Source organism: Arvicanthis niloticus, chromosome 16 (genome assembly GCF_011762505.2).
Source record: "Arvicanthis niloticus isolate mArvNil1 chromosome 16, mArvNil1.pat.X, whole genome shotgun sequence".
Lineage (NCBI taxonomy): Eukaryota > Metazoa > Chordata > Mammalia > Rodentia > Muridae > Arvicanthis > Arvicanthis niloticus.
Window position 1 is genome coordinate 18,642,369 of NC_047673.1, and position 14,188 is coordinate 18,656,556.

Here is a 14,188-nt window from a genome sequence, read left to right on the forward strand (position 1 = left end):
TTTCTCTGAGCATCCTCTGACTTTCGCATGGAAATCTGATTCAAGTGGGGAGAAACTGCAGATACAGAGATCACTGAGAAGCTCTTGGGAGACTACAAACCTGACATAGCAAGTCCCTGACAAAGGACCCAGGGCAGTGAGGATATAGACAGGTGGGCTGCAAGAGAGAGGCAGAGACTACAACCGTATGCTTTACGGCAGCAAAGAAGAGGCAGTAAAGAAAGAAGAAAAGTGGCTCAGGATGATTCTCCAAGATTCCGATTCACTGTTGCTTTCCTGTCTGAATAGCTCTGAGGCTCAGAACAGAGCACCTATGGAATACCAAACTGAGACCCAAGTCCAGGTCTTCTTACTTATGAGGCATTTATATGCCACCCTTACATCATGTGATTTGAGTTTCCTTTTGCTGGAAACACCACTATTCAATTTGACCAGTTTGGGGCTGGTGAGGTCCACGGGGATAGCTTATTTTCTTGTATATCTAACTCTTTCAAGCATTGCATGGGACTGCCTGCTCAGTGCAGGGGCTTAGGTCCAGCTCCACAGTCTCCCAAGTCACATCCTTTTCCTGGTACCCATTATTATGTCCCTGCCTGCAGATCACCTGTTTCTGTGATCTGAAGTGAGCTCAGCCGGGTCAAGGAAAAGCTTGTAGATCGTTGTAAATTAATTGCCGCGGTTTCGTCATTACTAATCTTGTCTGGTTTCATGATTAGAGGCCAGTGACATATTAATTAGTCACTGTAATTAGCAAGTGTCAGCGAAGATCTGGGGCTCCACGGCTCAGACACAAGGTTTCCATTTGATAGTGGGGGTCATTCAAAGCCAGCCTGCCTCCTGTCACATCTGTCTTTATACAGCCCATTATCCAAGCCTGGATACATTGCATTTGTGGTACAGGTTTACCCCCTGGTGGGTAAACAAAAATTTCCTTATTAATAATATGCAAATAGAACATTAAATGATCAGATGGGTGACACTAAGACAAACACCAAAAGCAAAATTGCTCAAGAATGTATATTGTTTTATATTCTTATGGAATGGATCACCAGTTCATTACATTTGGATTCTCCTTGATAGGAGGTCCCCAGAGGAGCACAAGTAAACTGTGGGCCTGATGGTGCCATCAACTGCCCCCCTCCTCACAAATCCCTCCCTACAGTGATGTCATCCACAGTCCACTGACAAGAACTTTCCTCTCCCACCAGATCAAGTGCAGCAAGAAAACCTAGAGAAATCCAAACAACCTAGCAGTCTTTTTGTTTCTTTGTTTTGGTTGTTTGTTTTCGGGGGGGGGGGGGAGGTTGTTTGTTTGTTTGAGACAGAATTTCTTTGTGTAGCTCTGGCTGTCCTGGAACTCCATTTGTAAACCAGGCTGGCCTCAAACTCACTGAGATCCACCTGCCTCTGCCTCCCAAGAGCTGAAGTCAAACGTGTGTGCCACCACCATACTGGTAGACTGAACCTACCAATCTTGAATTAATGTAAGAACATTTTCCTCTGGATCATGTGTACCCAAACTCTCGCCACATTCTAATGATACAAGCAGACACAGACGTATTTCCAATGATGGCCAAAAGAAGAAGGACACTTTCTTTGTCCCTTTTGGGTGGTCCTCTTGATCCTAATTTTCATATGTATGTGTGTGGCATGTCTACATTTCTACATGTATATGTGTGCATGTGCATGTTTGTGTGTGTGTGTGTGTGTGTGTGTCTGTACTCACGGTCTATGTGAAAACCAAAGATTGATGTTCACGTCACCAATTGTTTGCATCCTTACTCACTGAGGCAAGGCCTCTCAGTGAAGACAAGGGATTAATGACACAGCTTGTCTGGCTAGCCTGATTGCACTTGGGACCACCTGTCTCTACCTTCTGTGCTTTGGAATTGAAGGTTGACTTCGATATTCTCCTGATATTTATAAGAGTTCTTGGATCTGAACTCCGTTCTTCACAGCCAGTAAGCATGTATCCACTGAGCCAGCTCCCCACCTCCCTCTTGACTTAACATGGTTGTGATGGTTTGAATAGGAACAACCCTCATAGGCTCATCTATATGAGTGCTTGGTCTCTAACTGGTGGAACTGTTTGGGAAGAATTAAGGGGGTGTGGCCTTGTTGGAAGAGTTATGTCTCACCCATTCCTATATTACTGTAGGTGATAACGCCTTCATCAGGATAAAGCCTGCCCGATTAGAGAGCTTTACTGGTTACTTTTGTATCACTTTGCCCAATACTGGCATTTAAAACAACTTAAGAAAGAAATGATATATTTGGACTCATGGTTTCATAAACTTTAGTTAATCATTACGTGTCCCCATACTCTTGAGCATCATGACAATGACAGAGATGTGCAGAGGACAGATGGTCAAATCATAATAAACTAAGGAGAAGAGGGTGGCCATAACCATGAGCTGGTCTATATATAACCTTCAAAGGCACTTTCCTAATTAATCTACTTCTACTAACCAACCTCAATGTCCCAGTGGCTCCCCAGCCACATGAAATAGCACCATTGTCTGAGGAACAACCATCAAAGCAGGAGCCTGTGGGAAACATCCAGATTCAAACCACAGCAAGACCTTTCTGATCAATGCATCAGGTGGTACCGTGAAGAGCACCCGTGCTGGTTGGTGTCTGCCAGTGTTGCCACAGCCACAACTGTCGCTTAACCTTCTATTAATGCCTGACCATAGTTGCTGGATGAGCAGACCTTTCATTTTCACCTCTTGTAGAGAGAACCTAGTCAATTGAGACAGTTGGGCTTATTGGCCTGTTGCGGTTAGAGTCCTGTAGTACAGTCAAATAGAAAGTACGTTGGCAATATAGTATATAGCAGTGGTGAGCAGCTAACATGTCAGTCAGAATCATGTATTATCTTTGTCCAATCATACCCTTTTCTAGTTAGATCCTCCCAGCCAGGCCCACCAGCACTTAGTCTTTAGGTCCAATCTTCAATTTCAGGCTAATATGGCCATCTGTGTTCGAAGATGCCAGTTCATGCCACTCTGCTAGGCCCTGAAGTCTTCCACTGCCTCCTTTTCCTGTGCTCAGAAAGCAGTTCACCCCTTTACTGCAGTCACTTGTAGCTATACCAGCTTCTCTGATCATTCCTGCCAGCAGGGTAATAAGACTCCCTTTGTCTCTCATGCCATCTCTCCCTCTCGAATCTTCATGTCAGATCCTAAGATTGCTGTCCCAGCTTGCTTTTTTTTTTTTTTTTTTTTTTTTTTTTTTTTTTTTTTTGGTCTGGTTTATCTTTTCTCATCTATCCTTGTATTTGCATCCCTCCTGTTTCCTTTATGTTCGTCTTCTGGAGACAATAAGTCATTGGTCTTTTTAAATCCAGTGTGAGAATTTGTCTTTTGAAAACAGGTGAAATCCATAATATAAAACGTAGCATCACAGCCATTTCTCAGTGGCACTGTGTAGATTCATGTTGAGTATGACCACCACAGCCATCCACCCGCAGAACCCTTTTCATCCTACAGAACAGAAACACCACGACACTCCAGAGGCAGCAGCCATCTATTCACCTTCTGTCTCCATAAATTAAACTTCCTGAGGTGCTCAGAAGAAAAGGAATCATTCACTTTGCCTTTTTGCGGCTGGCTTGTTTCATTTATCATAATATCCATCCACAAGGTTTCCGCATGTCATAAACTTGTGTCAGAATTTACTTCCTTAGAAAGGAAGAATTAATTGACCCTTGTGTATATACCCACAGTTTGTTTATCCAATCACCCATCAGTGAACAGATGAGTTGTTCTATTTTTCTGACATGGTAATTAACATTACCCTAAAAATGAATATGCAAATGTCTTCCAAGGCCCTGCTTCTGACTCTCTAGTGTTTGCACCCAGAGGAGATATCACTAGATAATTCCAAGTTTTAATCTTGTGGAAAGTTGCTATACTTGTCCACAAAGACTGCAATTCACCACCGTCTCACATGTCTTTCCCAATTCTTTTTTAATATCCACCAATAGTGGACACAGTTCCCAGTTTCTCTCACGTTCCCATAAGCATTGTCATCTATGTCACATTCTTTATCCCTGGGTCTTCTATTAAATTACATCATTTTTAGTTTTTGTTTTCATCTCTCTTAGAATTGGGGGAGAAATGTCTCAGTGTGTTTCCCTTCTGTTAATTAATTTTATATGTTATATTTTCTACTTCACCAATACATTTTATATATACTTTTCCTTGGTTTTATGCTACATTTTGCTAGTATTTTCCTTTATTTTAGTCATTTATTATTTTGCTTATTTAAGCCTTTTTCTCATGTATTCTAGGCATTCCACTTCAACTGGTATGTAATATTCAGTTTCTACCTTTCTTCTTTTATCGACTATGTCTGTGGTACTTCATTGTTTTAGCCTGTCAGCTTCTTTTCCCATGGGGATTGATGCTTCCCACTCTGTTTATGATGTGCCCATACCAAAGACCAGCCATTTCCTGTGTTTGTTCCATCTTTGTGTGTTACTTTTTACAAACTGGGCAGTCACCTGTGGGAGTCTGGGATTCTAGTTTTCCACTTACTGTAGTAGGACAAGAGACCAATGTTTCAGGCACATATAAGACAGACAAGATCAAATGCCAAATGATCATTTCCCATTATCTACACACACACACACACACACATATGAACATACACATGCATACACATGCACACACATGTATGCTCACACACATCTGCTGTACACACATACATAAACACACATGTGCACACATATGTACACACAAAACCACAAACACATGTATATACATACATGCACATGGATATGCATACATATACATATATACATGCACACACATATACATGTACACATGCACACACACATACACACACACATATATATACATATACATATACATATACATATACACACACAAACACACACACATCACATACCACACACCACAACTAACCACATGTCCTCCCCAATTCTTATATGGTAAGTTCATGAATATTATGTCTTTACCTTGAATGCTGTTAGATATGTCTTGAGGCAAATGTCTTTGGCGCCCAAAGGCTACTTGACATTAGTTGAAAAGTAATCGCCTTCTTGAGCACTCTATGTCTCTGAATAGAAATCCTTAGAGCTTGTCCACGCCAACTCATTTCTCCTGTACAACTTGTATGCCAATTGCATTCATGGCAAAACATGAAACACACGTCCCTGAGTGTTCATATGTGTCCAGGTTCCAAACACCAGTCTGTCTTTTTCCAATCACCTACTGTGTCTAGAGATAATCTCATGTGGTCCTTTCACATCAACCAGGCGAGAAAAGCAAAACGGATGGCATGGTAGGCGAGAAAAGCAAAACGGATGGCATGGTCCACCTTTTACCTGAGTCAGAAATAAAGGCCAGAGAATTAAGGAAGCTATACAAAGGACTACACAAGCACAGCAGGTTTATTTGTAATTTTTCTATCGCAACTTACAGAAGGAAAAGCTTGTTTGGGTGCATCACCCGAGAAGGTTAAGATTCCCTCACCATCATGGCAGAGGAATGTCAGCAGGCAGACACGACGGCTGGAGCAGCAAGCAGGAAGCAGAAAGATCAACTGAGAATGGTGTGAATCTTTAAGCTCTTAAAGTCTACTTCCAGTGACATACCTCCAATAAAGCCACACCTCCTAAAGCTCCCCAAACATTGCTGTCAACTTGGGATCAAGTATTCAAATACATGTTGTCCATGAGGGCCATTCGCATTCAAACCACCACAGTGGGTTTACCCTCTGTGTATAGTGGCCTTCCATCTCTTGGGGCAGTATTCAAAGAGCCAGGTTTCTAGTTTGGGAAATTAATTTATTTGTGTTAGCCATGTTGGGAAGGAGACTCATGGGTATTTGTCATATGCTCCCAGTAAAGCTAAGAGATACTTGATATTGCAGCAAAACCTTGCATCTCTTCTCATACTTCAGCTGTAGCTTCTGGTGATGGGGCATTGTGTTCAACGGTGTGGCTAGTTTCCCATGCTCCACTGGGTAATTTCACACAAGTGCTTATGTGGACAGTCTGGTTAAACTTAGTGAGTCACAAAACAAAAGCAAAGCAAATATGTAACAAATAATTACATTAAAACTGGCCGGAACTTGCTGGGAGAGGGTTGGTTGGAGTGGGGAAGGTAAAAATGGGTGGGATCAAAATATATAATATACGTGTATGAAATTGTCAAGGAATAAATCAAACGATAACTCTGGATCTCACCACTGACTCACTGTGGTCATCTTGTTTTGCTATTTCTCCTTTTAGCAGGGGACCAATGATAATTATGGGGGAGGGGTGTCAAATAATGCAGAAGGAAAGCCTGTGTAGGGGTGTTGAGAACTGTTACACACCACAGCTCCATTGTACCAGTTGCTGAAACCTTGGATCCATCTTGACTTCTCTTTCTTCCACACTTCAGCCCAATCCATCAGCAAATTCTACTAGTTCTGCCTACAGTAAATGGTGTAACCTCTGACTCACCACTGCCACCTCAAGCACCTCCTTGGCTTCTGCCATCCATGCTTTCCTGTATCACCACCTAACACTGACATAACAGCAAGAAAGAACATTTTCAACAACAGTCAGATCCTGACACTGCTCAGCGAAAAGCCCTCTCATGTTATTGAGTAAAAGAAGCCAGATTTCTAAATAGAGTCTCAGAAGCCTTACGTGTCCTTACTACCTGTCACTTAGATCTCTACTCTGTGGACTACTATCTCAGTTACTGTTCAATTGCTGTGAAGAGACACTGGGACCAAAGCAACTTATAAAAGGAAGTGTTTAATTGGGGCCTTCCTCAGCTCATGCTGCATTGGTCAGCTTTTTCTGGGAAAGGGACCTGCTCTGAAATGCTGTGATAACCTAGTAAGAGACCATTGGAGAAACCTGATTTTCCATTCACTAGTGGGTATCAAGTACAAATAGCTTCTTGGTTAAGGGTGTGATCCCGGGTCCACTCCCCCCTCTCAGTTCTGGCATTCCATTTGACGTGAACATATACAGGTCTTGTGCATGCTGGCACAATAGATGTATCAGTGCTGTTGTGTCTGAAGACACTGTTCCCTTGGAATCATCCATCCCCTCTGGCTCTTACAATCTTTCTGCTTCCTCTTCTTCATAGATTCCTGAGTCTTGAGGGAAGGAGTTTGATGAAGATATCCCATTTAGGACTGAGTGCTCCACAGTCTCTCACTCTTGGTACATTGCCCAGTAGTGGCTCTCTGTGTTAAATCTAATCTACTCCAAGAAGCTTCCCCGATGTGGGTTACCCAAGGCACTGATCCACGCATGGGCACAGCAGAATGCCATTGGAAGTGATATAGTCATAATTGATGCTTCTTGTTTTCCTTTCTGGACTAAGATGCAAACTCCAAGAAGGCAATGATATCCCTTGTTGTTTGTATATGTATTTCTTTGTGTGTACATACATGTGTATGTTGCCTGTGTGTATAGCATATGTACACATGTGGGTGCAGGTTGCCTCTGCACACATGTAGAATCCAAAGGAAAGCATGAGGTGACTTCTCTATCACTTGATGTCTTATTCCTTAGAGGCAGGATGTCTTCTTGACACCTGTGTGTTTTACAGCTACATTGGCATTCAGCAAGCCCCAGGGATCTTCTTGTTGCCACCGGGTTCACTGCTAGAGTTATAAGTACATGTGGGCCCATGCTCAGCTTCTGTGGAGGTGCTGGGATCCAAAATCCAGCCCTCATGCTTGAGCAGAGAGAGCTCCTAACCACTGATCCATCTCTCCAGTCCACATTTCAGCTTTTACTGTTTTAGTTTGGATAGTGCATGCCTCCACAGCCCCAGGTTAACCTCAAACTTATGACATGTTCCTCCTGCTTCAGCCTCCCAAGCACTGGGATTAAGGGCATGTGCCCTGAGTGTGCCCAGCTCAGAGGGTTGATTATTTTTATTCACTGCTGTATCTTAGTGTCTAAAAAATTTCTCAGCGCACATTGGTCGATCAATAAATAGTTTTAATTAATGGATGAGTGAGCAAATGCAATTCTGAGAGGCAGTTATCTGGAAATAGTTTATTTAAGGCCCTGGAGCACAGTGCCTGCCACTCTAAAGCAGACTGCAGCTTTATTTGCATTCATAGATAGTAGAGAAAAAGAAAGAGTTCTATTATCAAGCATGGGAGCCGATTTCAATTTCAATTTAAAAATGAATTTTGTACAGTTAGAAGGCACAGTGGTGATTTTGGGGGGAGTTTTTCCACACACCTTTGCCTCACGTGGGAGAATCTCAAGTCCCGGGCTCCTGCACACTTATTAACAGAGATCTTCCCTATCCTCACTCCTGCTTACTTAAAACGTTCTTGTTCTTACTCTGTTTCTTCCTATCTTCCATCTCATCATCCCAGCAATCCAGCTCCATCAGCATCCATAGCTCAAACAGAAATCCTGCAGTGTCTTTAGACCCTAGATTTCCAACACGGATTTAAGCCTGCAAGCCACAGTTTACAGTGCAGTATCCTTTTAGATTCCTTTATCCTATATTTCCCCTATCCCAGGGAAAGATCAGCCATTAGCCAGCCCATCCAGAAAGAGAGTCAAAAGCTCACAGTGACCCTCAGAAAGAGCTAGGAAGAAATCAATATCAGGGTCTTAGGGACTCAAGGTGTGTGCTTCAAGGAGAACAAAGTGGGATGGATGGATGCAAGACAGCATCAGAAGCAGACATTTTTCCCTGACACAGGTATGGGCAATGCTTTCTGGGATGGCAGGAGGCAAATTCAAAACTGTCTAACCCAGCAATGGTTTCAGAGCAGTGGGCATGCACCACTCAACACTAGGGAGACTCTTCAAGACTTCACTGGCTATGAAATCCATATACTTTCATGGTAGCTGTGGTGGTTTGAATATGCTTGGTCCAGGGAGTGGCACTAGTAGGAGGTGTGACCTTGTTGGAGTAGGTGTGTCACTGTGGGTGTAGGCTTTAAGAACCTCAACCTAGCTGCCTAGAAGTCAGTCTTCTCCTGTTTGCCTTCAGAACAAGATGTTGAACCTAGCTCCTCCTGCACCATGCCTGCCTAAGTGCTGCTGTGCTCCTGCCTTGGTGATAATGAACTGAATCTCTGAACCTGTAAGCCAGCCCTAATTAAATGCTGCCTTTAAGAGAGTTGCCTTGGTCATGGTGTCTGTTCACAGCAGTCAAACCCAAACTAGGACAGAAGCACATAGGTATTTTTAAAATTAAGTTATCCAAAAGCAGGTACTATGACATGTGCTGATCATCTGAGATAGGACGTTCACAAGCTCAAGGCTGGTCAGGACTACACAGCAACTTCAAAGGCAGCTGGGCAACTTAGAGAGACCCTGTTTCAAAATATGAGGTTGTTGTTCAGTGACTGAGTGCTTGCCAAACATACCCAAGCTTAAGTCCAATCCCAGTGCCACACACACAAATCCCCTACCTTATACAGTTATCGGGAAGCCATTTTTGTCTAAGATATATTTTTGCATTTGCAAAAAAAATTTTTTTAGATAAGTCAAGTATCTGGACACACAGGACATATCTGGGGGAGAGGAATTGAAGAATATTGAGACATGTATGTGTGTGTGTGTGTGTGAGTTTGTATGTGTATATGATGTATATGTAAGTTTTCTCTGGTTTTTTTAAAGTGGAAAACTAAGAAGGCAAATCAAGTAAAGTATGTGCCAATTACCCATCCTATGACACAACACTTCACAAACCACCAATTTCCATGTGCATCATCTCATTTGATAGAGAGATGTAATTATACCATCAGGTGCACAACCATATCAGGGTCAGAAAGAAACTCATTGGCTACTTCTACCCAACTAAAATCCGAGCTTAAGCGTACATTTTGAGGTGTTAAATACATTGGTCCTTTCACCATGCTTATCTATGCTGCCACCTAGGCTGACTTTAAGACCATGTATTTTCCGCTTAAATATATTATAAAATGATCTTTAACAATACAATCTAGATGGGGCAGGAGCTGAAAGCCTGAAGGATTTAAATGCAAATTGCACGCCAGTGTCAATCTCGCTTGCCAGAGCAAATTCTCACCAGACAGGGCTGGTGACAGGACCTGATCTCTCCTTCCCTTTGTAGTCAGTCTCTGCATGTTACAGAAAAAGACTTGACAGACAGTGAAAGGGGGCCTGGGCAACAGTCTGCACCTTTTCAAAAGCTCTAGAAGAACAATGTAGGGGCTTGGGGAGAGTGGGCTTGCTGCACACACAGGTTGGCCTTTGGGAAACCCTACCTTGTCTGCAGTTAAGGTCTGATCTCAGGCAAGCCATGTGGCTCCTCTGAGCTTTGCTAAGTTATAACGTTGAGCATTATTATGATGGGCATTGTTTTACTTATCTTAAAAGCTAATTGCAAGGCTGGGTACTTGGCCTAGTGGCAGAGCATTTGCCTAGAAAGTATGAGGCCTAGTTTCCCTTCCTGTTACTAGAAAGGAACCAGGAGTGATGGTGGCTGTGGTTCAATGCCTAAGAATGTGTTAGGTCTGAAGGATCAAGCACTCATTCTAGAACCCTAGTGATCTCTATATTTATGACCTCAATAAAAATTAAGGCTGTCTGAGTCTAGCACGTTACAGCACCCAGTGACCTAGGATCAAAGGTCAGGACTCAGCTTTGTCACCTAAGCTTTGTCACAAGCTTCCATTTTCTCATCTGTAGGAAGGAGTGATGGTCTCATCCTTTCTGGAGATGGTGTGATGAAGTATGATGGGTGGGATGGGATGGGGGGTGGGGGAGACGGGTTAGTGGGAGCGAACTACTGCTTCTACAAGACTGGCTTTCTTTGCAGTTCCCACAGAAGCCTATTCTAGGCTAGCCTCTTCTTTGTTAGCCCCTCCATCACTGAGACTCTAAGGGAATTCTTGGAAAAGTCCCTGAGGACATGGTGAGGGACCTCAGATGCAACATGAGGAGTGGGAGGAGACTTCAACCCTAAGGAGCTGCTAACCAGAGTGGGTTTATCAGTCCATGGCCAGGGCCCAAGGAGAGCCACATAGTTCTGCTGGGCACTTGTCAATTGTGTGGCTAGAGACAGACCACTGTGCACACAGGAAAGCCTGAGTTTGGTGCAATAGACCTAGACCCTAAATGAGCTGTCCACAAGACTACAGTAGTAAGAATCAATGTCCCATTAAGCAGACTGGAAGATAAAGGCCAGCAGGACAATCCCTGGCTGCCCACACAACACTTCTGCCAGGACTGTGGAAGAAAGAGGCAGGTTCTACCAGTATAGAAGACCTTAAACTAAATCATCCTCCTGCAGGCACCACTCTATTTCCCTACAGTAAAGTTCTGAATGACCCCTGCTGGCTCAGACCCTTTACATACTCCATTCAGTGGGAAGGTCAACTGTGGCTGGGTCCTTCCAAAATAAAACGTGAACAGTGATGTAATTCTCATCCAAAAGCTACCACTGAAGCCCCCTGACTTCCCACCCTGGTCAGGAAGCAGTCAGGTGCCCAGCTCCACACAATGCATTCAAACCCTGCCTGGCTGTGCAGCCCGCTCCAGTTCAGGGAAAGCAGAGGCAGTGGCCCTTACCTAGAGAGGCGGAGCTTGTCGCAAGTACCCAATGTCAGTAGCTATAACTTTCTTAGTGCAATTCAGAGGCAGGGCCACGTTCTGATACCCCAGCAGGCTGCCTGGTGAAAACAAACTTACACAACAACACTTGCATAGTCAAGCAAGCATTGGGAGAAGCTGAAATCTTCCAGAGGCCTCTGCCCCACACCGGATCTGGTTCCTTTAAATAGGAGCTCTGTGATACAGTTAAAATGGCTTTAATAGGCTGAATGGATTTCAGAATAGCCTATGGTCAAAGTAGCTGTTCCAGTCACAGGCTAAGAGCTACCCAAATTGTGTGTCCCCTGCCTCCTGACTCCATGTTGGGCCCCCGTGACTGTTGTTGTACCATATGCGGAGGGTGACAGGGTCACCTTCACAGAACTTCAGAGCCATATCCATTTTCCTATGCTCCCCTACAACTACTGAACTGGTATCCTGGCTGTGATGTGTGCAGTGACTCCCAACCAGTTTCCCTGCTGCTCATGTGCACTCAACACATGCCTACATGTCAGAAGCAGGACAGAGGTGGACAGCTGATAAGCAGGGACGTTGGTCCCTTTGTAGTAGAGAGGGACTGTCATGTAGCCACAGCAAAAAAGCATAAGCCAGCAAGTCTTTCTTCTGAATCTTCCTAGCCTTCAGCCAGATTCTCCATAATATCAAATCTAATGGGAAAAAAAAGTTCAGGGGAATGGGGGACAAAGCAATTTTTGCTGGAGGTTTAAAATTGCCCCAGCTTCTGAAAGCCACTGTGGTTGTGGGTGCCCTTTCTGCAGTCCATCCTTACACCTCACCTGCTGACTCTCTCATTACGATGATAGAGTCACATGGTTACTGTTCTGACAATTTAACAATACAGGAGGAAGAGCAGTCTCGAGGTCAGCATGACCTTCTGGCTTCCCTACCCATCCAGAAATGATGTCTGGCCCAGCAGGGTTACCACAGAGCTGTTGAGTGCCAGTTCATCTCCCCAGTATTTGTTTAAATCATAGTGTGAGGCATGTCCTCGCACCCCCACCTCTGCTAATCCTGTTCTCCTCAGGAGAAAACAACCCTTTATGTCTTTGTTTGCTTTATCATCTTCATTCTGTACAGAAGCATATCCCCGGTCCTCACCCACCATGTTTCTAAATGCACTCAATAAAGGCATGCATGTCACACAAGAACACGGAAGCTAGCAAACCATCGGCATGGCAACGTCATTTCAGAAGCCCCAGAAACCTTACCTGTGAAGGCCCAAAGACCTGAAAATTATCTTCTTCATTCATCCAATGACAAATCACTTGTGACTCCATGGGGAAGACTCATTTGTTTGTCCAGGGCTCTCCTTGATTGATAAGTATCTACAAAAGAGAGTGCCTCTGGGTATCCTGGGTATATCAGTTTCAGAGAGAGGCAGATGGGAAATCTGTATCTGAGATTCAGCATTGGTTCAAGTGAAGTAAGCAAGTTGGGGAAGAGGCTTGTCAAAGCAGTCATAAAGTAGGAAGAGCTCATCTTGGGGTATCACCGTCTCCATGGAGCTGGGTGGGCTCTGAAAACAGAGATATCTGTGGGCCACTTTGGAGAAGAGTGGCTTATCCTTGAAATGGCTTCAGAGCTGGCTTGAAGGAGGTGACTTGAGGAAGTAAGGGAGAGGAAGGGTCAGGGAGTCTTACAGTGACAATAAGGTCAGCAGAAGAAAGTCTTCTACCCAGCTGGACCTAGAGGCTAGAGGCTGCACCTCAGTGTCCCTGGGGTCATAAAAACTTCTAGTGCCATCTACTTTCAAAGAGGCCTGATGAAGCTTGCAGCTGACCTAGGCATTAGCTGACTATGCTCTGAGCCACATCCCCTGCCTCTTTTACTTGGTCTCTGTATGGAGTAATCTGTGATTAATTGATTTTCTGTCATTCTTTTAGTACAGAAAATTAATTTCAGAGCAACCTTGTTTTTGCAGGGTATGAGTCCTCCACACATGGAGTAATTTGGTTCCTCCATTATTCATGAGAGGAAATAGTGACAGAGTGTGCAACAGAGACTGCCCCAAGGCCACAAAGTGATAGTCTGTGTTACTGATACAACTGTATTCCACCAGAGCCTCTAAATAATTCACATCGACAACTCAATTTGGGCCTGCATGAAACTCAGGATGTGGGCCTGGGAGGCATGGCTGTAAGATTTGGGAGGTTCTCAATGACAGAGAAACAGGCAGGGAGTCCAGAAGCCACAGGGCTTACAGGATGACATTTCCTTGTACCGGGTGCTGTAGCCTGTGTGTCTGGGAAACCTGCTGAGGATGGTCACACTAAATCAGGAGAGAGCTAGAAACACAGTGTATGACCACAGTAGGGGAACTGAGAGCACATAGCCCCAACAAGACCAAAGCTGGCTCCCAAGAGTCAAGACTCAGGGGCAACTCTGACCCAGCTCCTTTCTCTCCCCGGATCTTAAGGGTTCTGTTCACCTTACTTTGCTTGTTTTACATCTAGTGATCAGTCATGTTCATCTAGTATGCTTATGAGATACTGATTTCAGGGCAAACGATATGGCTCAGGATGCAAGGGGCTTGCCACGCAGGAAGGATGACCTGAGTTCTATCCCAGAATTTACATGAAGGAGGAAGAAGAGAAG